General features: G+C 37.3%; 1 protein-coding gene and 1 non-coding gene across 7 annotated transcripts in view; one reads left to right on the top strand and one right to left on the bottom strand.

The window, feature by feature from the left end:
* DLG2 (discs large MAGUK scaffold protein 2) overlaps nucleotides 1–27,306 on the bottom strand; it is a 2,113,447-nt gene that overhangs the window by 1,338,337 nt on the left and 747,804 nt on the right. The gene's annotated exons all lie outside the window — the stretch shown is intronic.
* LOC132662614 (U6 spliceosomal RNA) lies at nucleotides 6,913–7,015 on the top strand. Its single transcript, XR_009602634.1, has one exon. It is a non-coding gene; the product is annotated as a U6 spliceosomal RNA (small nuclear RNA).

Below are 27,306 nucleotides of genomic sequence, written 5' to 3' on the forward strand. Positions count from 1 at the left end.
GAGGATGATAGCTTTAATACCCCCCATTTCAGACCTGCTTCTTCATACTGTCCTCTCCTCTCAATCACTCAGTTGAACAACAGTCACCCAATGCTGAAACTTAGCCATATGTTTCCAACAGTGGCTGCAAATCCAATTCCCCATGAGACTTTTCAAAGTTAATCAAACCCTTCTCTAGACTTCCTATATAAGAATCTCAGGTGGGTTCCTTGATTCTTGTTTTTCTAAAGCACCACAAGTGATTCGGATACTGAATCAGTATTGGAAATCACTATGATATTCTCAGGAGTTCGAGAAAGTATCTGCTAGGGTGATCTGGAGAGTTATTAAAAATATAGTGGCTGAAGACCCTCACACCCCATTACCCAGATTCTGGGACTTCAGGGACCCCTACCTATAACAAAGGCTTTTTTGGTGCTCACACCTCTAAGAAGCAGAGTTTAAAGAAACCGTGTGATAACTGCTAAATAACCAAGCAGTGAAAGCAGTTATTAAATAGAAATGAAATTAGAATCTCAAAGAGATATCTGTGCCCCATGTTCAGTGCAGCATTATTCACAATAGCCAATATACAGAAAAAACCTAAATGTCCATCAACAGATTAGTAGATACAGAAAATGTGGTATATGCATACAATTAAATATTATTCAGTCTTTAAAAAGGAAATTCAGTCATATGCACTAACATGAATAAACCTGGAAGGTATTATGCTAAGCAAAGTAAGCCAGTAACAAAAAGACATATACTATATATGGTAACATATCAGGTATCTGAGATAGTCAAACTCATAGAAGCAGAATGGTGGTTGCCACCGGGCTGGGGAAGGGGGATGTGGGAAGTTGTTGCTCAATGGGTACAAAGTTTCAATCACGAAACATGAGGAAGTTCTAGAGACCCTGTATAACATAGTGCCTATAGTTAAGAATATGGTATCATATACTTTAAAATACGTTAAAAGACTAGATTTCATGTTAAGTATTCTTACCATTAAAATACACACCCATACAAGAACACAAGGACATTTGGGGAGGTTATAGATATGTTTAATACCTTGATTATGGGGATATTATATGTATATGTCCATACTCATCAAAATGTACACATTAAATACATGCAATCTTTATATATCAGCTATACATCTATAAAGCTTAAAGAAATTAAAGACATGGTATTTTAAAAGTAAACTGAAAGCAATTATGATTGAGTTTAAACATTCTTGGTGGGATAAATTTGTTAGATCCAGATCATCCAAACCTAGTTATAGAACTATGTATTTCCAATTATTTGGATCTAGTTTCTACTCAACTAATATAGTATTTTAAGTTTTCACTCAAAGGCTTATAACCCATCATATTTCTCTGAAGGCATACTTTTCTTTATCAATACTCTTGAATCTGTACCTGTGCACCTGTCCTGATCATGTATTGAAATATGCTTTGTGCTGAGAAATACTGCTTCTGATGCATCCTTCTTTGCAAAAGAATTCATTGCCTCACAAACTATCAGCAATACACTAGGTATACGTTAGACACTGTTCTAGGCAGCATTACCACTAGGAAAAACAGGACAGAGTCCTTGCCCTTGAGTATCTTGCAGGTAGCTTGGGAGACAGTCACGTAAACAGACCAACACATCAATGTAGTCAATGCTACAATGGAGTCATGCACATCATGCTATCACAGCAAGGTGGGAGCAGTACCTAGTTCCACCCAGGGAAGTTGGCACTGATTTCATGAAAGAGCTAATATTTAGGATGTGTTTTGAAGGCTGAGTTGGATTACATTTACTTCCTTCTAATTTACATTGTTTTTTTAGTTATAATACACCTAAATTTCAAATATAAGTACAGAATGCACAATGTCACATTTTTAAATTTATTTTAATTTTTAAAGAGAGAGAGAGCGTGCACAAGCTGGGGAGGGGCAGAGAGAGGGAGACACAGAATCTGAAGCAGGCTCCAGATTCTGATCTGTCAGCACAAAGTCCGACATGGGGCTCAAACTCACAAACCGTGAGATCACAACCTGAGCTGAAGTCTGACGCTTAACTGACTGAGCCACCCAGGTGCCCCAATCTCAAAAAAAAAAAAAAAAAAAAAAAAAAAAAACTCTTAATTCTCTTTACAGGTTCATAGGTAGTTTCCATCATATCAGTGATCTAACTTAAGCTAACAAATAATTACCCTTCTCATCTGAGCAAACATAGGTGTCTAACTGAAGAGACTGATAATAAGCAGCTGATGATGGCATTATTATGTGGGAAAATTGAGACCTTCAGTAAAGCACCAAGAGGAAAAGGCATGATGTAACTTTTGCTTCTTGAGTTAAATCCTAACTGGCACTTTTAGAAATATGAAGTTGTTAGATCTATTTTGCCACGATAAACAGAATAACACCTCCTTTCCTTCTCTGCAGAGATGTTCATGTACTAATCCCCAAACTTTTGAATAGGTTAAAATACATGGCAAAGGGCCTCTTTGCAGATAGAATTCAGTTAAGGACTTCGAGGTAGGAAGATTACCATTATCTTGGATTATCCAGGTAAACTCAACAGAATGCCAAAAGTCCTTATTAAGAGGGAGACAAAAGGGCCAGGATCAGAAAGGGGTAGATGATGATGGAAGGAGAAGACAAAATGGTACATTTTGAAGGTGGAGGCAGTGGCTACAAGCCCAGGAATGCATGCAGCCTCTGGAAGATGAACACAGATTCTCTCCTGGAGACTCCACAATGAATCCAACACTGCTGACACCTTGATTTTTATACCTGTAAGTCTTGTTTTGGATTTCTGATATCAGGAAATTTAAGGTAGTATGTTTGTGTTCCTTTAAACCACTAAGTTTGTGGTAATTCACTACAGCAACATTAATAAACTAAGATATACATATATATATGTGTGTATATACATACATATATATATGTGTGTATATATGTATGTATGTATATACACACATATATATATGTATGTATGTATATACACACATATATATGTATGTATGTATATACACACATATATATATGTATGTATGTATATACATACATATATCAAAGCCTTGACAGGACAACTTAAGTTGAGCTCTAAGTATGGAGAGTATATAATCCTTCCTCAGTTGTAACATTTCTATATGAGAGGTCAAAGATTTCCTAAAGAGAATGGAGAAAGGATAACTCACTCTTGGTCAGAAATTTTGTCATCTTCAGTCAAGCTATAGCATCCCTGCTCTTTTCCATAAATTTTCCAAAGGTATGTTGAGGTCCATTGAACAACACCTGGACTTTGGGCTCCTTAACCATCTTTCTAAAAAGAACAATTTTAACAATTTTAAGAATGAGTTAACTTGGCCTCATTTTAGTAAACTTATTAGATAAACTCACAAGCAAGGGATGACCAATGGTATAATGATAGTCCACAAAACATGGAGCTGGATATTATCATTACCTGAATACCAAAGATACCACCCTTCACCTTAAAGACCTTATACATAAAGGTCAAAGAAAGTGTCAAAGCAGAAATAAAAACGTGGAGGTAAAACCCTAGAGAAAACTAAACCCTGGCACCTTCTGTCATTTTTCCTAGGAACAAGAGCCCTGATGAAGATTTTTGGTTTCAGTAACCCAACCCTCACTGCCAGGTTTCTTAGTCTGTTTGCTAAAATTATTGTTGTGGCATCAAACAGAAGAAACCATCTATGAAAACAAAGGACTCTAGGAAAGGATACCTTTTTGTGATGAGGTTTTATTTAAAAAATTTAGACCAAGATAGAAGTCTTATCTTTTGTAAGGAAGTACACTAATTGTATATTTCATACAAATGTCATTTAACATATTGTTTTTTATATGCCAAACACTGTGTTGGGGACTGGAAATAGAACAGTGTTGAAAAATAAAACCTGTCTCTGGCCTCACCAAGCTTAAAATTCAATAGAGAAGACAAAGACAAAAGTACAAAGACGCTGAGAATGTATAAAAGGGAACCCTAACTAGTTTGTGGCTACTCAAGTGTATTAGCTCAGGCTGCCAAAACTAAATAATATAGAATAGGTGGCTTACACAATAGGAATTTATTTTTTCACAATTCTGTAGGCTGCAAGCTGAAGATCAGGGTGTCAGTAGTATTGGTTTCTGGGTAATTTCTCGCTGCCTGACTTGTAGACAGCTGCCTTCTTGCTGTGTCTTCACATGGCAGAGAGAGAAACAGATACAGAGAGGGAGATGGGCAGAGAAACAGAACACTCTCTGCTATCTCTCTTATATAGGACTTAACTCCATCATGAGGGCCTTATTCTTATAATCTTATCTAGACATAATTACCTCTCAAAGGCCCTGTCTCCAACTACCATCACACTGGGTGTTAGGGCTTCAACATATGAATTTTAGGGGGACACAATTCAATCCATAGCATCAAGGATGTCCTCATTTGAAGCTGTCTGAATTAAGGTGACAACAGAATAGAAGTAGAAAATCCTTGGAGTATTCCAAATAAAGAAGCATGTACAGATTCTAATATGGGAAGGAACTTGATACATTTAGGGAACCAGAAAGGAAGAGCAGTGAGGCTGTAATACAGGGAGGGAAAGAAAGACTGGTATGAGACAAGGCTGGCAAGAGGTGATTGCCCACCATTTTTGTGGCTCTCATTAAAAGAATATGCAGATCTTTAAAAAATGAAATGCTATCAACAAATTTTAAGCAGGGACAAATTTAATAGGATCTGTCTCTCAATCTCACTGTGGCTTCTATTTGCAATATGGATTGGAATGGGAAAAGAATGATACGGTGAGACCAGTTAGCTGTTCACGTGAAAGATGATCATAATGGCTTGAATTATGCTGATAGCAGAGATGGAGCAAAAGGATACATTCAGAAATATTTAGGAGGTCAGCTTACCCTATACGTGAAAGGTAATGAGAGAGAATGAAAATAAATCAGGGTATCTGGCTTGACCAAATGTCAAAGGAGGGGGAGGAACAATCCCTGGCATGGACGAAGTACAGGGTATATTCTAGAGATGGAGAACACTAGAAAAGAAGTAGATTTATCAAGCAGAAAATAATAGAATGAGTTTTACATTTTTTGGTTTGATACTCCTATAAGGCATCAAAGTGAAGTTGCTGACAAGACAACTGGATATATAGGTGAGCAGTTTCAAATAGAGGTTTTGGTAGAAAATGTAAATTTGGGGTAGTTAATAAACAATAACTGATATAATGGAAGTAAGATCACCTTGGGAAAGAATATAGAGGGAGAGTGCTGAGGACATCACTTCGAAGGAAAATATAGCACATGATCAAATGGAACACAAAGGACTCTAGGGCTTTGAACCCAATGTGAATACTTTAGCTTGTAGATGGGGAGGGCAACGCCACTAATAAGTTTTTTAACATTATGCCTTCCTTTCTCTTACCAAGCAGCCCCATGTTACCTTCAATTCTCTAATTCTTTGTCCTTTTGTGTGTGTGGGGGGGGCGCCATTATTGTCTATCATCATCAGTCAGGTATGCAGTATCTGCCTCCTTTCATCTTGTTCAGTGAAAGCAAAAGTTGTAATTCCCTCTCCTTTCCACTTGCAATTCACCAGTTCTTCTTGACATTTTCCAAAAGTCCACCTTCCAAATAAAGTTCCTGATCATTAGAGAAGCAACTTACCCAACAATACATAGCTAATATAAGTAGCTCTCTGTAACAAGCTACCAGCTCATTATGTTGGCTAATAAATAAAATCTATCCAGTCATCATGGAAACCAAAAATCATTTCTAAAGGGAAAAATCTAACAAATGAACTACGGTAAATATTTTCTGTAATGAATTGGATGTAGACCCTGAAAATTGTTTCTCCACTGACTTCCTAACTGTTGAAGGTTGGGTTCACCATGCCAAAGCCTGCTTATTTTTCCCTCAATAACACAGCAATGACTAGAATGCCAGGTCATCTAGAGACTGGAGAAACCTCAGTGTATAGGTTTGAGGCTAGATTGTGTTTGTAAAATAGGAATTGCTAGCTCTTCTCCAGTCAGCACGAATATGAAGCTTCCCACAAGTAAGAGTAAACTCTCTACAAAACTACAGTTGTGAAATGGTTGTGCTCCTCTGGACTGTGTATCTCCTTTCTCTAGCTTCTTAGCAGAAGCTTCTCTGCACCTCTCAGTCACCACCAAAGTGACTATTAGTCAACCAACAAAGACAGTCATGTGCCATTAGCAAAAACACATTACTCCTTTAACCTACTGCTTTACAGACAGCATGAGATGTCTAGTTCAATTGGAGGCTTAAAAATAACCAAATATTGGGGAGCTTGGGTGGCTCAGGCAGTTAAGCATCAGATTCTTGTTTTCGGCTCAGGTCATGATCTCACGATTCATGAATTTGAGCCCCAAATCGGCTCTACACTCACAGTGTGAAGCCTGCTTGGTATTCTGTCTCTCCTTGTCTGTCCCTCCCCCGCTCATGCTCTCTGTTTCTCTCTCTCTCAAAATAAATTACCTTTAAAAAAATCACCAAGTATTTACTGATTGCCAAAACAAAAAAAGAAAACATCCCAAGGAAATACATGACACTTTGGACTATTAAGAAGCATAAACTAACTCTTGATTTCTAGAAAATAGTAACTTATTGATGGCTCAAGACAATTATCTATCACAAGACAATAGGTTAGAAGGCCAATTAAGCTTATGCATTTAAGATAGGGTGGTTAGTGAGAGCTCTTGGAGAAGTGATTTCATGTGTGGTATTTGTGTTCTAATGACTAAGATGTCAAGAGGCAGGGTGAAGGGAGACATACAGGTCAATCTGATTAGTTAAGGACAATGTGGTTTTGCAATTATGGATAGCAGGAACTAGGTATGTGTGTTTGAAGCAAAAGTATTGGGTTATAGGGCTGGAGGTTCCATTGTCAGTATCCTTTATTGACAATCCTGTGCTCACTTCAGCAGCACATATACTAAAATTCGAATGATACAGAGCATATCAGCATGGCCCCTATGCAAGAATAGCACACCAATTATTTATTGACAATCTCTACAATACCATAGCCATGCTTTTTGAACATATTTTGTATGTTACCTACCAAAAAAATGGGGCAACCACTGCCCATTTATTACAAAGTATTAATTTCAGAATACATTTTGGTTCAAATACAAATAGGTTCAAAATATATTTCAATACATTTCAATCCAAGCATGAATGATATAAAGCTCCTTCTAATCCTATCTTTCCTGTAGCAGTGAATTCCGGTACTCAAATGGCAAAAAAAAAAAAAAAAAGTCTAGCATAATTTATACTAACAGATGTTTCCAGAAAAAATCCACATCAGTGAAAGCCTAGGAAAATAACCAACTTCAAAAGCTTTTAACAAGCAAGCTGAAAATAAGAAAAGTACTATGAAGTGATTTTTTTTAAAGAACAATCATACTATGAATCACTTGGGACAAAGATAATACAGTAGTCATAGTAGATGAAAATGAATGGAGAGGAAACAGCTCACCAGAGAGAAAGCAAGTACTTACTAGAGGAAAGACATCACTATAAAGCTGCACACAGAGAACCCCAAGCCTGACTAAGGAAATAAGCAGGAAAAAGTAAGCAGAAGGCAGAAATGGTTCACCCCTGCTTCTAAGACAAAAACAGACTCCAGTGGAACAGAGAGGTCACTCAAAGCATCAATCACTTCCAACTGGGAATACCTATTGAAACAAGCAGACAGTAAAGTGCCCAGCCATCCTGGTGACTTATTTCAGAACACTTCTTCCTATGTCAGTCTGCCATCTTCCCAGCAAATTAAAGGACACATGAGTAATTTTAGGGCCACAAACAACCTCAGACATGGTTGCTTTATCCTGAATTTTTGGAAAGGTATATTTCCACCATTCCAGTTTTCATAAATGTAACGTTATTAAAATTTAAGTGTGTTGCCTTGCAGACATTTATCATAAATGATGATTTATTAAATGGTATAATATAGACCCTGTTTTCTATATAATAAGAACTCTACAACATCCCTTTATTTCAAAGCAAACTATCTAAGAAACTGAGGTCATGGGCATAGTTAAATGTTTTAGCCCTTTTCCCACAGTACTCAAGAGTGTTCAGAATGCTTGATACTTTGGCATTAGTTGACTCTGAGGAGTGTACACATGAAAATTTAGTTTGGCCCAAATTCTTCCAGTAATCTCTATCTCTAGACTTGCAGTATGAAATAATTAAGAAAATGAACCATTAACTTATTCATCTCTTCAATAAGCATTTATTGAGCACCTACTATTAGGCAAGGCCCATTTCTAGACACTAGAGATACAGAGATAAAAATCTAATGGAGCTTACATTTGGTGGGCCAGATGTAATTATAAATAACAGTATGAGGAATGTGAGAACACATCAAAAAATAAAACTGCAGCATATTGCAACCAACTGAAGTATATAATTTGCCATCGTATCTTCAAACTATCCTAGGAGTGTTAGGGCTTAAGTTGGGGACAACAAAAATTAGAAAGTGCCTGCTGATCAGACCTGGAGAATGTGCCAAATGTGACCTTTGCCTTGACATTTGCAAAGTTTCCTATTATCTTATCCTGACAATAGGTTACGAGTCTTGGTTTTGAAAACATTCCAAGATGTAACTTTAAAAACTCAAATAAAATAACTTGTTATTCACTCCCAAGACTTTTAGCACTTCATTTTAAAAAATCCAATGGAGAGATTAAAAGGAAATAGTTCAATTTTTTTTTTCCCAGAAATTGCTATGCCAAATCATTTCTGGAGATAATTACAGACATGATTTCAGATATTTGGCATGACACATTGTTTCAGTAAAAATCTAGATAATAGGGTGTAATAATGATAGGTTTGCAATAGTTTTAAGTCAGATTTGCTTATATCATAACCTTCTAATTAATTTTTTGAAATATTGATCTGGAACTCTATTAAAGTAGATATAAACCTTATCAAAAACCTTATTTTTATTTTATGAAATGGATAAAAATTGAGTAGGTTTTTTTGGTTTATCTTTTTAACCTAAAAAGAAATAAGACTTTCCACATGTAGATCAGAAGATGGCAATAAACTCAAGTATTTAATTAACTGACAGAGGTAAATTTGGTTGCTACTTCTGTCAATTTCTGGTCTCTACCTCTCCCATCCTCCATGGTTCAGGACTTTTCTTCTTCACAGCCACATGTTTTGGGGACTCATCTCTCAGGTGCCCATCTTCAAAGTCAGGGTGCCCAAAGTGAGGAACAAATCCTTTTTGCTCAAGGAGAAGCTCCAGGTTTTGAGTTCTTTCCCGATTGTAGGTCACCACACCAGGGGTGAGGTTTATGGTGAGACTGTGTCTCAGCCTTTCCTATCTACTTCTATATGGTTTCCTTCTCATGTGCCTGATATGAAGGGGCTGCTTCACTAGTTTTTTTTCAGTTTGGTTTTTTTTTCCCCCCCAAAGCAAATTGTTCCATATACAGCTATAGATTTGGTGTTTGTAGGAGGAAAGTAGTTCTGGATCTTCCTACACCATTATCTTGGACCAGAACCTTGAAATTGATCAAACTTTACTTTTTACATTCTTTCCTGCTATTCTTGGAATCATCACTTGGACACTTTATTGCCATTCCTCTTCATCTCCTGCAAGTGATTTGATCCTTTATGAAAAGATAAAACAGTTGTCTCATCAGTCAGGAATCTTTTCCGTATGTCCTTTTTTCTTTCTTTCTTTTTTTTTTTTTTTTTGAGAGAGCAAGAGAGAGAAAGAGCAAGAGGGGAGGGGCAGACAGAGGGAGACACAGGATCTGAAATAGGCCCCAAGCTCTGAGCTGACAGCACAGAGATGGATGAGGGGCTCGAACCCACAAACCGTGAGATCATGACCTGAGTCAAAGTTGGATGCTGAACCAAGTGAGCCACCCAGGCATCCCTGTCCTTTATATAAACATTGCATTCTTAAGCACCTTAGTCAACATTTATATCCTGTAACATCAGTCAGCATTGATGTTTCACTTTCTCTTCTCTTTGGAGGCATTTTAACAGCAATAAAAAATGATTGTAACATTCATTTTCCTTTTCTTTGCCTAGTGAGTTTTCGCTTTTGTAGCTGGAGACATCTGGGCAAACAAGTATCTACCAACCTGCCTAAAGCTTCTCAGTGTCAGCTTCCCAACATAAGGGAATAGGGTAAATGAAGACAAACACATTTGTGAAATTTCTCTTTGTGCAATACTCCTCCCCTCTCAGGATGAAGCCAAATGAGGAAGAGAACAGCCCAATCACTGATGAAGACCTGAAGCATACTGTAAGAATCCAGGATTAATAACCAGTCTCAAAGTCAAGAGCCAGCTTAGTCAACCCAAAACTGGGGTGCTAATTCCAGAGGCCCAGTGTTTGTTAATGGGGGTGCTACTGACATTCTGGGCAGACAGCTGTGCATGTTGTCACATATCTTGCTGGGTACTTAGCATCCCTGGCCTCCTCCCACTAAATGCCAGTAGCATTGTCCAGTCATTACAACAAAAATGTGACCAAACATTTCTATCAGGTGCCCAGGCGGATGGCACTGCCACCAGGTATGAACCTCAGTGTGAGGTCGACTGTGATAGGTGATAAGGATGCCTGGTGGAGACGTCAGAAAAGCCAATGGTGAGAATAATAAGCATAGGGAGATAGCACACACACTGAAGGGCATTCCTCTGATAGCTTGTAATGCTATCCTGCCTGTGAATTGCCCTAAATGGTATCTAGGATCACTGAAAGTTTCCAAAACAGGGGACATACCCCATCTTTTCTTTTTTTTTTTTTTTTTAATTTTTTTTTCAACGTTTTTTTATTTATTTTTGGGACAGAGAGAGACAGAGCATGAACGGGGGAGGGGCAGAGAGAAAGGGAGACACAGAATCGGAAAGAGGCTCCAGGCTCCAAGCTGTCAGCCCAGAGCCTGACGCGGGGCTCGAACTCACGGACCGCGAGATCGTGACCTGGCTGAAGTCGGACACTTAACCGACTGCGCCACCCAGGCGCCCCCCCATCTTTTTTTAAATGTCTTCAAAATAAATATTTTACATTTCCCTATTAATTGATACGCGGCTCTTGTTTTCAGATTTGAGTTGCCTTTATAGGATGCTGGTTGCTTTACATAATTTCTCATTGATCCAAAGGAATTGGAGCAACCTGTGAAATTAAAGGATATGTTTACCACTCTAATCCTAAAGTCCTTCAACAGTAACATTCTCCTTCCTTAAGGACACCTCCAAATGACACTAGAAATGAAGGAGGTGTCAGTACCAAACTTCCTGAAGCAAATATACAGCATGATCTTAAAGCATGACACCTCCAAGCACTAGGAAAACAGCTTCTTATGGGGAAGGGGCTTGTGACTGCAATCACAAGAAAAGCAGAAAGGGAAAAAAAAGTGCCTGTGGAGCATGTCTGCTCCCTTCTACAATCAGGGAGTTAGGTTTTTTTTTTTTTCTTCCTACAAGTCAGAAAGTGACAAGACATGAGAACTAACACGAGGGTGAATAAGAAGGTTAAGAAAAGGCACTGCCATGGTTATTTGTGATAAGTAGGGAGAGGAATCGGAGGAGTGTGGAAAGACAGCACCTGAGGACTCCGCAGCCCAGGAGACAGAAATGCCTGCTCATTCCTCTTTTCAGTGGCTATGAATGATTTCAGATTGATCTTTGAAATATGCAGTCTTATTGTTTGAGATGTTTTTAGTAAATTATATTCATCTTGATTCCCTTACAAACAATGATAGGGGGACAGAGGTACATTCTGTGTGCCTGGACTTGCCCTTTCTGGGCACTGGAATCTTGATTGGTTTATTTAATTCAAGTCCTTCTTAAGATCACAAAAAATGTCGTGGAGGATGAAATCCACACTCCTAAAGAAGAAATATATACAGAACTTTTAAAGAGTACTTACTGTTAACAGATAAGCCAGCATTCTTCTATTTCTCCTCACTGATTACTAATGATGAAGTCCTATCCTTAACCTACACGGGTGTGGTTGGAGCAAAAATTCTAGCAGTCCAAATTTTTGACCCCAATTATCAGTGCCAGGATGTTCACCTCTTACTTCAAACAACTTATTTAAATCATAGTCTGACTCAAAATGTCGTTTATTTGAGTGAATGAGCTCTTACCAGATTTCTTCTGCAGGCCTTGTTTCTTTCATTACCCTGAGCAGAATCTAAGTAGCAATGGAGTGATGCTAAAATGTTCTGTGTCTGGGTCTGCATTCACTCTGTAGAATCTGTGCTCTGTGGCATTTTAAGTTCTCGTGGCAGGAAATTGTAAATTGTGCAGAAACATAGGTACCCTGAGACTTCTTGTGGCAAAACATTATGCATTAGCCTGGTGCCTGTAAGCCCGAAGAGGATTGTTTAACCACTTCATTACAAGTATAGTATTCAGAACAATGGCACATACAGGAGTCTAAGCCATTTACACGTATGATACCTGTATTTTATAGTGGGTTCCCCCCCACCCCAAATCAAAACACAAGCTAGGATAAACACTCACTTCCTCACTTATCAAATAAAGAGTTCCATTGCTATAGACAATTGTTGGAGAAAAAAATTCAAATGGCCTCATAATCTGGTATTAAAGAGTTACCTTAGTCAAGCATTTTCTGGTTAATATTGAACCATTTTATCTTTAGGCTATTAAATCTTACAGTTATTGACTTGTCTGAAGTGGGAAAGAAAACTTTATGGTCTCTAGGCAATCATTAAATTCTCATTTATAAATAGAAGGTAAAAAAGTGGTGATATGATCATGGATTGAATAAAGATAATTTTATAATTTATTTTTCAGTTTAAGTATAAGAATCCTCAGGGCTATTTAAGCATTTAAGCTTTGAAATCCTAAGGAAATTCAGAGGCGCCAGGGAGGCTCAGTCAGTTAATCATCTGAATCTTGATTTGAGCTCAGGTCATAAGTTCACAGTTCATGAGTTCCAGCCCTGCATCAGCTCTAGACTGACAGTGCTGAGCCTGCTTGGGATTCTCTTCTTCCTTCTCTTTCTTCCCCTCCCCCGTGCACTCTCTCTCTCTCAAATAAACAAAGAAAAAGAAAAAAATGAAGTACTAAGGAAACTCAAAATCACTGTCAGCAATGGGTAGCCATTTAATGTAACCCTGACCAACAAACTTTTGACTGAATACACACACACACACACACACACTGCATTCATTTTCAGTAACACTTTTTAAATTACTCAAAACAAGGTAGATGATGTGAGTACTGCCTTAAGGTTTTATTCTGATCCTAACCACCATTATTCATTGTTTCCATTAACAAATCTAGATGGTGAAACAGAAAGCAGAGACATTAACCTCACAGAGACCAGTACTCTAGCTAATGTTGGTTGCTTACTAGAGGGAAAATATTTTATCTTAAATGACTTGGAAAAGTTTTCCAAGTATTCAAATAACAATTTAATGAGCCAGATTTCTGTAAGCATCTAATGATTTTATAGCAGGTACAAAGGAAGAAACATTAAGAAGACAATCTAGAATAATATTTAATGCCATGGACATCAGAGTCAAATGAAAGGACTTTAATTCTTGGCTCTGCATATTACTGGCTCTATGAGGTTGGGAAAATTGCTTAGTTCTTTAAAACCTCAGTATCCCTATCTATAAAAAGAAGATAAAAATACCCATCTCAGAGGATGATTATGTAGCCCAGCGTCTGGCACATATTAAGTATTCATGACCTGTAGCTCCTCTTATTAGCAGTGAAAACTACCACCACCATTCCATCAATCCTTTTGGGATACAATGTTCTAGGGAAGTATTTAAAGCTCCACTGGCCAGAAGGACTAAATAGATTTTCAAGTCATTACCAGAGAGAAAACTTAAGCAGTGACAGAATGATTCAATGATATTCAACAGATTCAAGAAAAGACACTCCAGTTGGACATTCAATTAAAGAAATGTCACACATTTTAACTGAGTGTCTACTATTCACTATTCACATTTGCTTCTGGAGATTTAAAGACCAGTAAAGCAGGGAATTCTTGCATGGAGTGAACAGTCTGGATAGAAAGCTAAACTCCCCAAGCCTTCTGGGGGCCTACATGTTTATAATAAAGAAAAAATATGCACCCACTCTTTGTCGAAATTCAAGAAGAAACAAAAATATCTTTTCATTTTCTGTCATGTATTTTCTACCAACCTATTATGGCTAGTAAATGTGAAGGAAAAAGAAGGAAAGTAGCTAGAAGTTATTTTATTTTTAACAAGTTTATTTATTTATTTAGAGAGAGAGAAGGAGGGGAAGCGCACACACGGGAGAGGCAGAGACAGAAAGGGAGAGGGAGAATCCCAAGCAGGCTCCATACTGTCAGTGCAGAGACTGATTCAGGACTTGAACTCATTAAAGTGAGATCATGACCTGAGCCGAAACCAAGAGTAGGACACTTAACTGACAGAGCCACCCAGGTGCCCGAAAAGTTATTTTTGTTAAAGGGAAATTCTAGAACCTGTGTCTGTCTTGGAAAACACAGCAAACATGTGTTGGTGCCACAGTCAGAAATTATTTGGATGGACCACAGCCACAATTCATGAGATTATGTATATTTGTATTTTCTCTGTATAATATTGGAATGTATCTAAAAATAGTGTTAACATGAAGGAGCCAAGTCATTTCATTTGCCAAGTATTTGTCATCACCTTAATGGAGCAGTTGACTTGGTTGGCTACCAGTAACGTCCAGAGGTAGAAACACACCGTTCAGGACAGTATAATAGAGAATGTTTAATGGAATATATTTATGACCAGTAGTCTTCACATGCAACCTTTTCAAATACAATCAAATCACTAATGCAAAACATCAAGCATGTTAAAGTATACTTTTGGATTAAGCATTAAGTACAGTTTATATGAAATCAAAGTTTTCAAAAATATTCATCTTTAGGATATCTCAAGTTTCCAGGAGGTACAGAAGCTCAGATTCTCACTCATATCTCAATAAAGTTAAATGCTTCCAAGAATGCTACTAAAATGAAGAGACTAAATCTCCAGTAAGGAAGAGGAGTTATGTAGACTCTAAATCATGAACTTTTCCTTTTCCATTTATTTTCAGTTATACAATGTCCGATTCATATTTTAGGTTCTGCTGTGCAAGAGATACGGAGCACCTTTAAAAAGACACTGAAAAGCACCATCTGTTCATATTGAAGAAAAAAATTAACTTCTTAATCATAAAAATTGCTCTCTAAAGAAGTACACTGGAAACATCCGGATGTGGGGTTATAATTAAAAACAAAGCAAAACAGCCTCCCTTAAAAGAAGTGAAATGCTTAATTCAAACTTACTGGATAGTTGATAATGAAAGTGAAAATGCTGGCATCTATAGATATTGTAAAGTCTTGGGATTTGAATTTTATCACTGACCATCTGGTTATATTCATACTTAGAGAACAATCTTTAAATGGCAAAAAATTCATCAAAAGTCTAAAAGGAGTTTATTACCACTGGGATGTCTCTATTAATTCTATATCCCTTCTGATGTAGATTATTTAAGTTTCAACTTGTGACGTTATGTTAATACAAAGGTTTGGGGCTTAAAATTGAGTCTAGTCCAGCCCACTTAATCAGGATCAAGAGATAGTCATTTAATAAGTTTTTTTGTTAAGTCAGGGTCATGATAATAATTTACCAAATACCATTCTTTGATCACTACATTTGGAAAAACTGGTCTTACAGTTAAATTACTTGCTCATGGTCATGTTTCTAGAAATCAGTTGAGTAGTAATTCAAATCCAGGTCAACCTGCCTCCACACCCTATGTTTTTCACTATAGTAGATTGTCCCCCTAGGGTTAAAATTAAAGGGACTTGTTTGTCTCTCTCAATTTCCTTAGCATGACCACTACATCTGATATAACTAGCATTCACAATTATCCAGCATTTAATTAATTCAAATCTCCTCATATCAATCCATTAACCTGAAAGGCCACCCCTGGGTGTTGAAAGTTTCTCTGAAATAGTATCAATAAACACAACAACAATGAACCATTAGCTCACTCACGTATTTCTGTTTTTCTTTCCTTTTTTCCTCCCCTAATGATAGCGCACCCCAGGCTGATTATTAAACAAGGATGTTACTTGTACACATATTTTGCTATTGTTTAACCTCTTTTACATTTCCAGGAGATGAGGCTTGTTTCATCTTAGCTTCCATCCCGCATCTCCATCTCAATCTCTAAGAAAGATCATTAGCCATCCTCTCCCTCCTTCACTCTTTCCAGGAACATCAACTAATCCTGACTGGCTCTGCTTTCATCTAAATCCTTCTGTCCCGTGTTCAACAGGGAGGCAGAACTGGTAACTAACATGCATGTGTCATCCAGAGCTCCAGTTCTGATCCACTGGTCAAGCTCGTCTTGACTATAGCTGAAAAGCTTCTGAGGTGTATCTGGGTGAGTGAGACAACTAAATTTTATTGTCTTCATGGAAGAGGGAAGACCGGTAATACATACGTCTTTATGTCCTCAGCTCAAGGCATCAAAAGTCTCAATTCAAATTCAAGAGTTCTCAGGGGCCACTTGGGTGGCTCAGTCAGTCAAGCATCTGACTCTTGATTTCTGCTCAGGTCATGATCTTATGGTTTGTGAGATCGAGCCCCTCATTGGGTTCTGCATGGACAGCATGGACCCTGCATGGGATTATCTCTCTCCCTCCCTCCCTCTCTCTCTGCCCTTCCCCCACTTGTACTCATTAACTCTCTCAAAATAAGTAAACATTTTAAAACAATTCTCAGGAGTAAACAACAGGACACATTAAAGTTCCATATTCAAATCACAAATGTTTATATAGATATATTTCATGGGGTGTAACTACTATAGCTTATTACTGATAATGGCACAAAAAAAAAAGACACTGATCTTAATCTCCGTAGTAACTTAAAAAGGAGAATACAATAATGCTATGGAGTCTAAGTGGCAGGCAGTGGCCAAGAGAACAAATGCTGTCAGGATACATTAGATGGCAACATACCGAACTATGGAATTCTGTCAAGAGAGCTACGGAACTCTGAAGGCTGGAGAAACATTAACTGGTAATATGATAATTAGCCAATATTATACAAAATAGACATTCCTGTAGACAAGAAAAAAATGGGGACAACAGAAATCAGATTTTGGTCAGAATAACCCCACCACTGACACTGTTGGAACATAACAAGGCCAATAGGGGATAATATAGTAATGACAGTATCTCATATTCCTTAGTGCTGAACATGTGATAGGCACTATGCGATCTAATTTTTTACAATGACTCCATAATTTGAGGATTATTATCTTTTTAGAGAGGACAAAAGTGAAGCTTTGAAAGGTTAAATAACTTGCTAAGGACATGCTACTGGTAAACCCTAAAGGCAAGACTGGAATATTATGAACAGCGATCTTCCAAAGCAAAACACTTATTGTTAGCCATCATGTTAAGGGTGCTCAAGAATGGCATGTGTAGCTACCTCCTCTGTTTTGATTCATCCGTACCTGACTTGGGATTGATCCCAATACTTACACCAGCCTCCTGCTTACCAAACGATAAAACAGAAGGAAGCAAACTATTTCGCCTACCTCAGGCAATAGATTCTAATCTGACCCTCCATCTACCATTGTACCATGGGATATTTTATCTCAGTTTTCTCAGAGCTACAAGGATAGTAAAATGAACAATAGTACATAGGACAAAGACCCAAGATAGAGCCTAATGCACCTGGGTTTAAATCCTAGATTTACCACTTACTAATGATGTGACATTGGGGGGAATTCTTTAATGTCTCTGAACTTACAAAGTGTAGATAATGATTTCTCTATGGAATGGCTACGCAGGTTAAAGAGAAAAAAAAGTCAGTTGCCCAGTACAGTATCTGGCACATAGCCCAGGCCCATAATCGCTCATCTATAGTTCTTACAACCAAATGTGCAAATCAAAGCATATATGAGGTTTTTAGGAAGGTAAAAGATGCATACACCATGCTTAACACCCCAGTAAAGTCTGAGATGGTAGCCCATGAGGAAGAGTTTTGTCATAAAATATATGGATATTCTCATAGTAGAGTGACTAGAGACCTTGAGTAAATAGCTACTTGTTTTTTTAGTCCAAGTTTTCTTGCCAAACTAGTCTGCTGAAAACTTATGAAACCTTTTTTTATTTTCTAGGTAAATAAGACAAAATGTTAACAATTAATGTATATAATTTAAGGGTATACAGGATTGATTTAGCTATTCTTGCTGTTTTTCTAAGCTCCTTTGTTTAATTAAGTAAAAAGAAAACTTTATTTTCAGTCATTTTTGGATATTGGATACGTGGTTAAGATACTATGTAAGAGTTAACTGGTAGTTTCCCTGATCCCAAAAAGTTCAAAAGGCACAAGTTACTTCTTGGGTATCAGGCAAATAACTGTACTGTAGAGTGGTCAGGTCCTCCAGGATACTGCATTTTGGGATGCTGTTTAGTCATAGCTTCGTCAGCATCAGAATTTGAATAAGAAAGTCACGCAGACAATTCTGTAGCAATCTGACATATGCTTTCTTCCCAGAGGGGACATCACAGACTTTGTTTACCTCCCTCTCCCCAGACCAACATTTTCCCCCAAGTCCTGAATATGCCTGAGAAGACTTGTCATTATGTTTTTCCTGCTCTGAGTCTAGACTCCTCCCCACACCTACCACACTGAAGCCATTGGCAGGAAGAGCCAATGACAGCCCCATCTCGACAGATCATGCCCAACAGTTTCACAGCAAGCCCACAGGGGCTTTACTGAAGATCTGTCCCAAAGCTGTCTGTCTTTTCCATCTGGACTGCAGACTGAGCTGAAGACACGGGCATGTTTCAGGGCAGGAAACATGCTGGACTTCAGAGGCCAGCGTGCATAGAGCATCTAGCCATCCTTGCAAAAACTCAGCACATGTCACACTGGGGGGCAGAACAGCGGGTGCACTGTCTGGAGGTCTCCTCCTGGATTGCTGGTTGCCTAGCAACAAGATCCTGCCTCTCTCCAACTTCAATTCTTAGGGCTTTGGCTTAGTCACTTGTGAAACCCAGACTTTTTCTTACCATTCCTCACCCAGGTTCCCAGAAAATGCAGGTGCTTCAAAGTTCTGTATATTGTGGTTATTTTAGCTGTGTGGTGACAGCATGTATCTTGGATTTCCTTTTGGCATCCTAGCTGTAAGTTTTCACACACCAGCACTTCCCTAGAAGTTTTAAATATACTATACTATAAATATATTAAAGTAATATACACTGTTGGTTTTCATTTTGAACATATGTACATATCAGTAGAAGACTGAAGTTTATACCAGAAAATAAAGTAACAGCAGCATTCTCTTCATGGTAGGAATGTGGTAATTTAAAAACACAGACAAGCAAATAACAAAACACCTATAAAATGTGCCCTAATTTTATAATAAGGAGAAATATTAACATGATATGTATTAGGAGTATTACCATCATTCAACATTCAAAAGGTACACACAGTAACAAAGGAACAAATACATGCACATATACACATGACACAATTTTAACTCTATACATGAGGATAAAAATGGAAGGAAAATATCAATGTTTAATTAGAATGAAGAGAATTATCTCTCATTCTGTAGGTTTTTTTTTAAAATTTTTAATGTTTATTTTTCAGAGAGACAGAAGGAGCATGAGCGGGGGTGGGGCAGAGAGAGAGGGGGAGACACAATTCTAAGCAGGCTCCAGACTGAGCTGTTAGCACACAACCTGACACTCACAAACCTGGGGATCGTTACCTGAGCAGAAGTCGAACACTTAACAGACTGAGCCACCCTAGGAGCCCGTGTAATTTTATTTTTAAAATAGTATTAATGAAAAACAACCTAGTGTTGACTATTTACAGCCATATATTTAGAACTGAAAATTATCTCTATCCTGCTAATAAGGATCAGGTGGGCAGATTTCAATAGCAAAAAAATGAATGTTTTTGAACCCAGAGCTTATCAATCATCCCTCCATTCATTCACTCAAAAACCATGTGTATGTATCTACTTGGTGTTAGATACATGAAAAACATTGTGGATACAGATCTAAAGCAATCAGTCCCTACCCTCAAGTAGGTCAGATGGTCTTAAAAGTCATACGGAGAGAGAAAATAGAAAGCATCACTTATTACAGTATCTGTCAAACCAGGTTATGTGGTATCTCCTATGGATCTTGGAATTCTCTACATTTCTTAAGTTTTTATTTGTATAATAATATATTTAATTAAATAAGATTTGGGGGATCATCTTAATGGCACTCTATAACTAAGTAGTAACAATGACTCCAGGGTCTACATTAATGCTTGTGATTATAATTGCACAGTACTTATTATTTAATTGTCATGATTAATGAGTAATGCATATAAATATAAATGCTTTGTTCCTGCCTTGTAGAAGCCATTTGGTACATGGGATATTTAACAGTAATATGAATATTGACCAACAGCCAGAGAATTGAGTCATCGTAGGATATGTGGTAAGGTACGGTCACGCCAAACACAAAAGCTGTCATAATTTTATCTATGTTGGGAGTAGAGACTCAGTTTCAGCAAAATGCCATTCCTTCCTAGTAAATCAATATTAATATTCATTTCATCCCACTAGAATGCACCTCTATGGGGAAAGGGGATTTATCGGTCTTAATCACTGCTATGTCTCCAGTGCCTGGCTCATAATAAATGCCTACGAAATAGGTGCTGAATGAATGAAGTACTTTTAGTTTATATTTGTTCTCTAATTTTTAATAGCTGAATACAAGTTATACCTTTTTTATGCTGATGTGTTCAAACTGTCTACAATGAAAATAATACCAGTGACTTATGCCAACTTTCCCTTAAGAGATCTAAATGTTTAAAGCGTGTTGCCAGTACTTTAAAACTACAGGATTAATCTTAATTCCCCCTCTGTAATGTCACTTTCTTGCATCTTCCCCCTCCACTTTTGGTTCCCACCAATTTCAGGCTCACAATTCCCATGTGCCTTAGTGCACTCACACCTTCCCTGTACCTGCCAACCCTAGCTCCTTTACCCATCCCACCATCTACAACCTAAGGTGAAAAAATAAGAGAAAGAGAAACCGGACAATAAAGTAGGTTTTTCAGTGCCTGAAAAACACTAAAGTGAAGAAGATAGATTCTGGAGTCACACAGACCAGGATACAAACCCTAAATTCACCATTTATGTACTATCTTTCAGAACTTGAATGGGCCAGTTTAAACAATTTTAATATTAATTCTTCTTACCAATAAAATGTTGAATTGTTTGGCACAAAACTTGGCCACAGGTATTGCTCCTGATCACCTGCTTTAAAATGCCTCACTGTCAGGGGTGCCTGGGTGGCTCAGTTGGTTAAGCATCTGACTTTGGATCAGGTCATGATCTCACAGTCAGGGAGTTTAAGCCCCACATTAGGCTCTGTACTGACAGCTCAGAGCCTGGAGCCTGCTTTGGATTCTGTTTCCCTCTCTCCTCCACTCCCGAGCTCACGCTCTGTTCTGTCTCTCAAAAATGAATAAATGTTAAAATTGTTTTTAATGCCTCACTTGGCCCTCCTCTGGCAGAAACTCCTCCCCATGTGGAATTTTTGAGATTAAGGGCATGTATCTACCTGGAGGCCAAGCACTTCCCACCAAGAACTGGACCTGAACCCCCAGTCCAAATTGTTTCATTTCTAGACCCTAGTTAGGTCCCTAATCCTTATTCTGATGGTAGATCAGCCCATTGGTATATGTACCCCTAATTTGATGAGTGAATTTAGATGGTGAGGCTTATAAGAATGCACTGGAATATCTATAAACTTAAGGGTGAGTCTTGAGCCAGTGCTGGATAAAGCTGGTGGGATTGGGTGGGGGGTAAGTGGGGTATTGGCCCAGGGTCTCAGGTCCCTTCTTCATTATCTCCTTAAGGCTAGGGATTCTGAAGAGTCTGAAAATGCCCTAAGTCTCACCTTGAACCTGGTCTTTCATGTTCATTTTGAAAGGTTATGTGTTGAAGTAGGAACACTAAGCATATTCACTAACAGTTTGTTAACTTGACTTAGGACTTTTAAATATTTAGTACATGGCCTGCATTTGTACTTTTGCTTCAAGTTCTACAAATGGTATGGATAGAACTGCCTAGGACACAATCACTGTGTGCAAGTAGATGCTATTATAATGATCACCTCACAAGGTGATGTCATGACCAGTAAGTTTTTATTGGAAACTGTTAGTTTAGAACACTGTCCTAGGCACATTTGGGCAACACAGAGAAATAAAAGGAACACCCTAGGCTTCTGGGTGTTTATGACCTCATTGATTATTATACATCACACACAAAAGAAATTTAAGAGTAACTTCCAAAGTGTCTAGAATTTTATGAAACCAATTTTCTGTGAGGCATATAGAACACATTCTCAATTGAATTATAGTCACTGGGATTCTATAAATCTATGTATGCAATACCATCCTTTCTCTGCCTGATTAAATTTTCCCATCTTTCTAAGGCTCTCAAGCCTGGCCTCCTGGGTAAAGCTTCTTGACTGCTCTCATTCACCCTCTGTTGCTCTTCTCTAAACCCTGGTATAGTCAAGGTCATCAACAAAACTCTGGCTTCTAATTATTCTTTAACTGTTTCATGGTAATTGGTCTGTGTTCCTATGGAGACAGATTTACAGAGGCAGAAATCTGGTCTTGAATTTCACTTAACTATTTTTCTCTACATTTCCCCTTCCTTCACATTGTTGTAAGAATTGATCAGTCACTCTGCTATTCTCAACAGCTACTGACACCTCTTGAAGACTGAGCTCCCCGCCTTAGCTATGCCACTCTAGTTCTACTGTCTTCAGTAAGACAGAGAGCTCCATAGGGCAATGACTGCCTCATTCATTCTTGAGCACCATGTAAACAGAACAGTGTCCAGCAAATAATGGGTACTCAATAAAGAACAATGTGGTATATGGAAAGTGCACAGGCTTTCAAGTCAGAAAGATAAAGCTATATTTGAATATTGGTTCCACTCTAAGTTATAGGGCTTTGGACAAGTTATTTAAACCTTCTCATCTAAAAGTTAAATCTAATATTTAAATAAATAAACTTAAATATAGAGTTAACCAAATAAATTTGAATATTTATATCTTTAAATTTGTATTCAATATATAAATTTATATGTAATAAAACTATACAACTATATATGTAATAACCATATATAACTATACATAATTATATATAACTATATAGCTTTATGTCGTTACACATAATATATATTATATAAGGAATATGTATTTTTAGAAGTTGGAAAAGACAAGAGAAGTAGGGAAGACCTAACGAAACCAGTGATACAATTTGAAAAAAAAAAAATAGTTAGCTATTGAACATATGCTAGAGGGCCACAAGTATGATTCAAAACATCTTAGTTTATGACTGGAGAAAGACACAATCAGTGACCTGATTCACCGTGACCTTATTATTTTTAAAAAGACCGAGAAGATCAAGGCCAACTACTCAGGAATCAAATGAGGCCACATAAGTATTTCTTTCCTAGGTTCTCATAAAGATAAATATAGTGATAGCACATAACAGTAGACAAGCCAATGATTTCCTATCTGTCTTTTACCATACTGACTTAGAGCATCGTTCCACACTATGCATCAATAAAGCAGTTTTGGGGGTCAGTGGGACACACCAGTGCTGGAGTGAGAGGCAAGTAAATTTTCAATATTCTGTGCGAAGTTCTGTGGGGTTTTAAGACCATCTTCCAAAATCACCATTTCTCTCAGCCAAACTTTAAATAGTTACTGAGTATTGGTTAATCTGAAATTATAGTTTGAGATAAGTATTTTGAGTTCATGTGTCAAGGACAAAGGTATGTATTTTAGTAGTCAGCTGAGAATATGGAGTAACTAGTGTCTTAGGAAGTCTGAGAAGTCAATATGTACAGAACCTGGAAATACATATAAGCAGAGCATCTGTCATTTACAAAACTTTAAACAAATATTAAAAATTTTTGAGTATCTTTAATGGATACATTGTAGACATTCAATATATTTTTATTAATTTATTGACTGTTCAGTTAGGAGTGAACACTGGAAACAATGAAATTAAGAGTTAGGACACCTGGATGGCTCAGCTGGTAAAGTGTTTGACTGTTGATTTTGGTTCAGGTCATGTTCTCATGGTTGCGAGATCAAGCCCTGTGTTGGGCTCTGAGCTGGATGTGGAGGTACTTCCTCTCTTTCTGCCCCTCCCCCACTCACACATGTGCATGCATGCTCTGTCTCAAAAAATAAAATAAGAAACAGAGACTGAGTTGAATTTTTTGTGAAAATATAGGAAGTGAAATATTGACACACCAAATTATTTAAACATTACCTTTCATAAACACTTTAGACATTCTATTCTGAATTCAGAAGATATGATCTGTAATATATTGTATCACCAAGAAATTATCCAACAGTATCCAGGTTCTGCAACAAGTGTAGGATCCCCCAAAATTGTTCCACATATGGAGATGAAGATGGAGAATTTAGCCAATTACCTAGATGTTTCTAAATAATTAAATGGTTGTTAAAGACATCAGTAGATATTTTTCCTTCCACGATTTCCTGCTATAGTAGACATGGACCTAAGTTTGTCCAGTAAGAATTTTGTCACCAAGGCATACATCTTTGATGGATATTTGTGGTAAAAGATATCCTTTCTCCCAATCTAATGTGCAGAAGGAAACATGGAGCCCTGTTAAGCTCAGGAAGTACTCTTGTTTTGCTACAAAACCCAGCCTGATTATAAACTTCTAGGAAGCCAGAGGCTGGGAAATCATTGAGAAATAGAGGAAAAACCTTAATGGCATTATAAAATCTCAATCAGTTCATGTTCCAAGCCTTTTCTACATTTAGACTTTTTAGTTACACAAGTTGATAAATTTCCTTTATCATTTGAAAAAATGAAAAAAATCTCCAGTATAATGCCATGTCTTCATTAACAGCAGAACATCTGGGAAAAAAATCTAATCAATCTTTCATACAAGCTGTGATTCATTTAACAAAATTTTGAAGAATAATCGTAATAATACAACCTACCATTTATTGACTTCTCACCTTATGCCAGACAATGTTGTCAATTTTATTAAGAAATCTATCATGCAGGGGAGCTTGGGTGGCTCAGCCAATTAAGCATCGGACTTGATTCCAGCTCAGGTCATTGGTCATGAGATCCAGCCCTGAGTAGGGTTCTGTGCTGGGTGTGGCACCTACTCAAGGCTCCCTATCCTTCTCCTTCTGCCCCTTCCCAATTCATGCTTTCAAAATATATATGTATATATTATTCATATAAAAATAGCATGAACACATACATACCTTATTTTAAAATTTTAAAATGAACCTCCATGTACCAATCAACCAGCTTAAGAAATCTATGATTTTCAGGGTCTCTGAAGCATCAGGTGAACCCACACAATTAAATCATACAACACCCCCAGAGTTGTGTTCATTATTCCTTTGTTTCTGTGTATTTATTACAGATGTGTAACCCTAAATAAAAGTATTTTTATTTTGCCTGCTTCTGAACTTCATGTCAGTAGAATCTTACTATGTAGTGTTTTACTCACTATTATTAAAATTCATCTATGTTGCAGCCTCTATCGGGGGCTCTTTCATTTTCATTAGCATATACTATTCCATTGTATAAATAAGCCACAATGTGTAAACATGTTGGCTATTCCCAGTGTTTCCAATTATAAACAATGATGTTCTAAGCAATACAGTTAAACACGTTTATTGATTCAGTTATTCAAAGATCTTATGTTATTCAGTAGATAATTAATGAGCCTAGAAAGAGGGTATGCTCTTCTCCTTTACTCTCCTAGAACTAAAATAATCTTTATATTCTTCTTTTTCATCATCATGTATCCTGATATCTGGGAAACCTGATCACTTTTCCTAAGATCTTCTTAATCATGTATCCTACTAGAATGAATACTCTTCTACTGGAATGCTCATCATAGTATCTTCCAAGGATTTCCAGGAGAGAAGATTAGATTTTAACATGATATCCCTTAAAAGGGGAGTGAGGGGGAAAGACTACATAAAAGTTAGATGCTTATTTTTAAGGAAAAGTATCTACATCTCATTTACATCACCTTCCCCAATACTGAAGCCTTGGGAAGCAGGAGTGTAAGGTTTATAATATCATTAAAGTAAAGCATTTAAGATAATTCACACTGACTCGACATCTGTGTGAAAAATACTGCGTAAAATGGTCCAGAGATCATGTAGAACACATAATCTCTACCCCTGTGAAGTTTAATTGTTGGGAAAACATATGAACACATATGAAAAGGACTGAAGGCTATCTCCAAATTAACCCTACTTATCTATCCTCAAGACAGCAAACTTGAAATTTGAAAGTGGATCTTTACAATTCACTAACTCAAATCTTACTGTGAAAAATAAAGTTGACAACATTGGTTTCAGGTTGCAAAGATGTAAAAATACAAAGGGTCACTGCATATAATTAAAATACACTTTGTTTTACCCCATTTTTACATGACTAACTTTGTTGGGTAAGTATATAGTACTCAAATATAATTGAGAAGGCAGGGAAAGATAAATATCTAATCATCTGCAATAGTCCACTAAATTACTGAAAGGAGCTTTTTAAAACTTTTATCTTCATATTTTTGATTTGCTAATTTGTTTTCTTAGCCTCAAATATCAAATCTACCTAATCTCCAAAGCAATTTATAGACCATCCTCTTTCCTCTAGCTAATATCCTGTCAATCTCCTTCCCTATCTGCTTGAGAGCATTCAATTTCTTCTGGGCCAACTTTGTTAAACAATTCCATTTCTTCATAGAAAAGGATCTCCTGTCCCATTCTTCCACTGAAAATACTCTTCGACATTACAAAACTCCTCATTGCCAAATTCATGATCATTTCTTAATTATCCCACTTGAGTTTTCTGGAGAATTTGACAATGTTGATTACCCTTTCCTGGAAATTCTCTTTGCATGGCTTTCATTCCCAGATATTAACAAATCCCCTTCCCCTTCCTGTGTTCTTTTCCATGGCCCTCTGTCTTCCTGGAATTTTTCTCACTCCACTCTGCCTTTTCTTCTAAGAGGTCTTTACCCATCTTCTAAGGCTCAACTACAATGTTACTCTTCTGTATGTTTCCCACCCTGCAAGGCTCAGACTGAATTTAGTCATTGGTTCTCTGTGTTTCTGAAGCACTTTGTGTATACATCTATTTTAGCTATTATTGTGTTGCATATTAACTCTTCATTCACAGTCTTCTCTACTCAACTGTAAAACCCCTTGAAAACTGCTATTG

This window comes from Panthera onca, chromosome D1 (assembly GCF_046562875.1).
Source record: "Panthera onca isolate mPanOnc1 chromosome D1, mPanOnc1 haplotype 2, whole genome shotgun sequence".
Lineage (NCBI taxonomy): Eukaryota > Metazoa > Chordata > Mammalia > Carnivora > Felidae > Panthera > Panthera onca.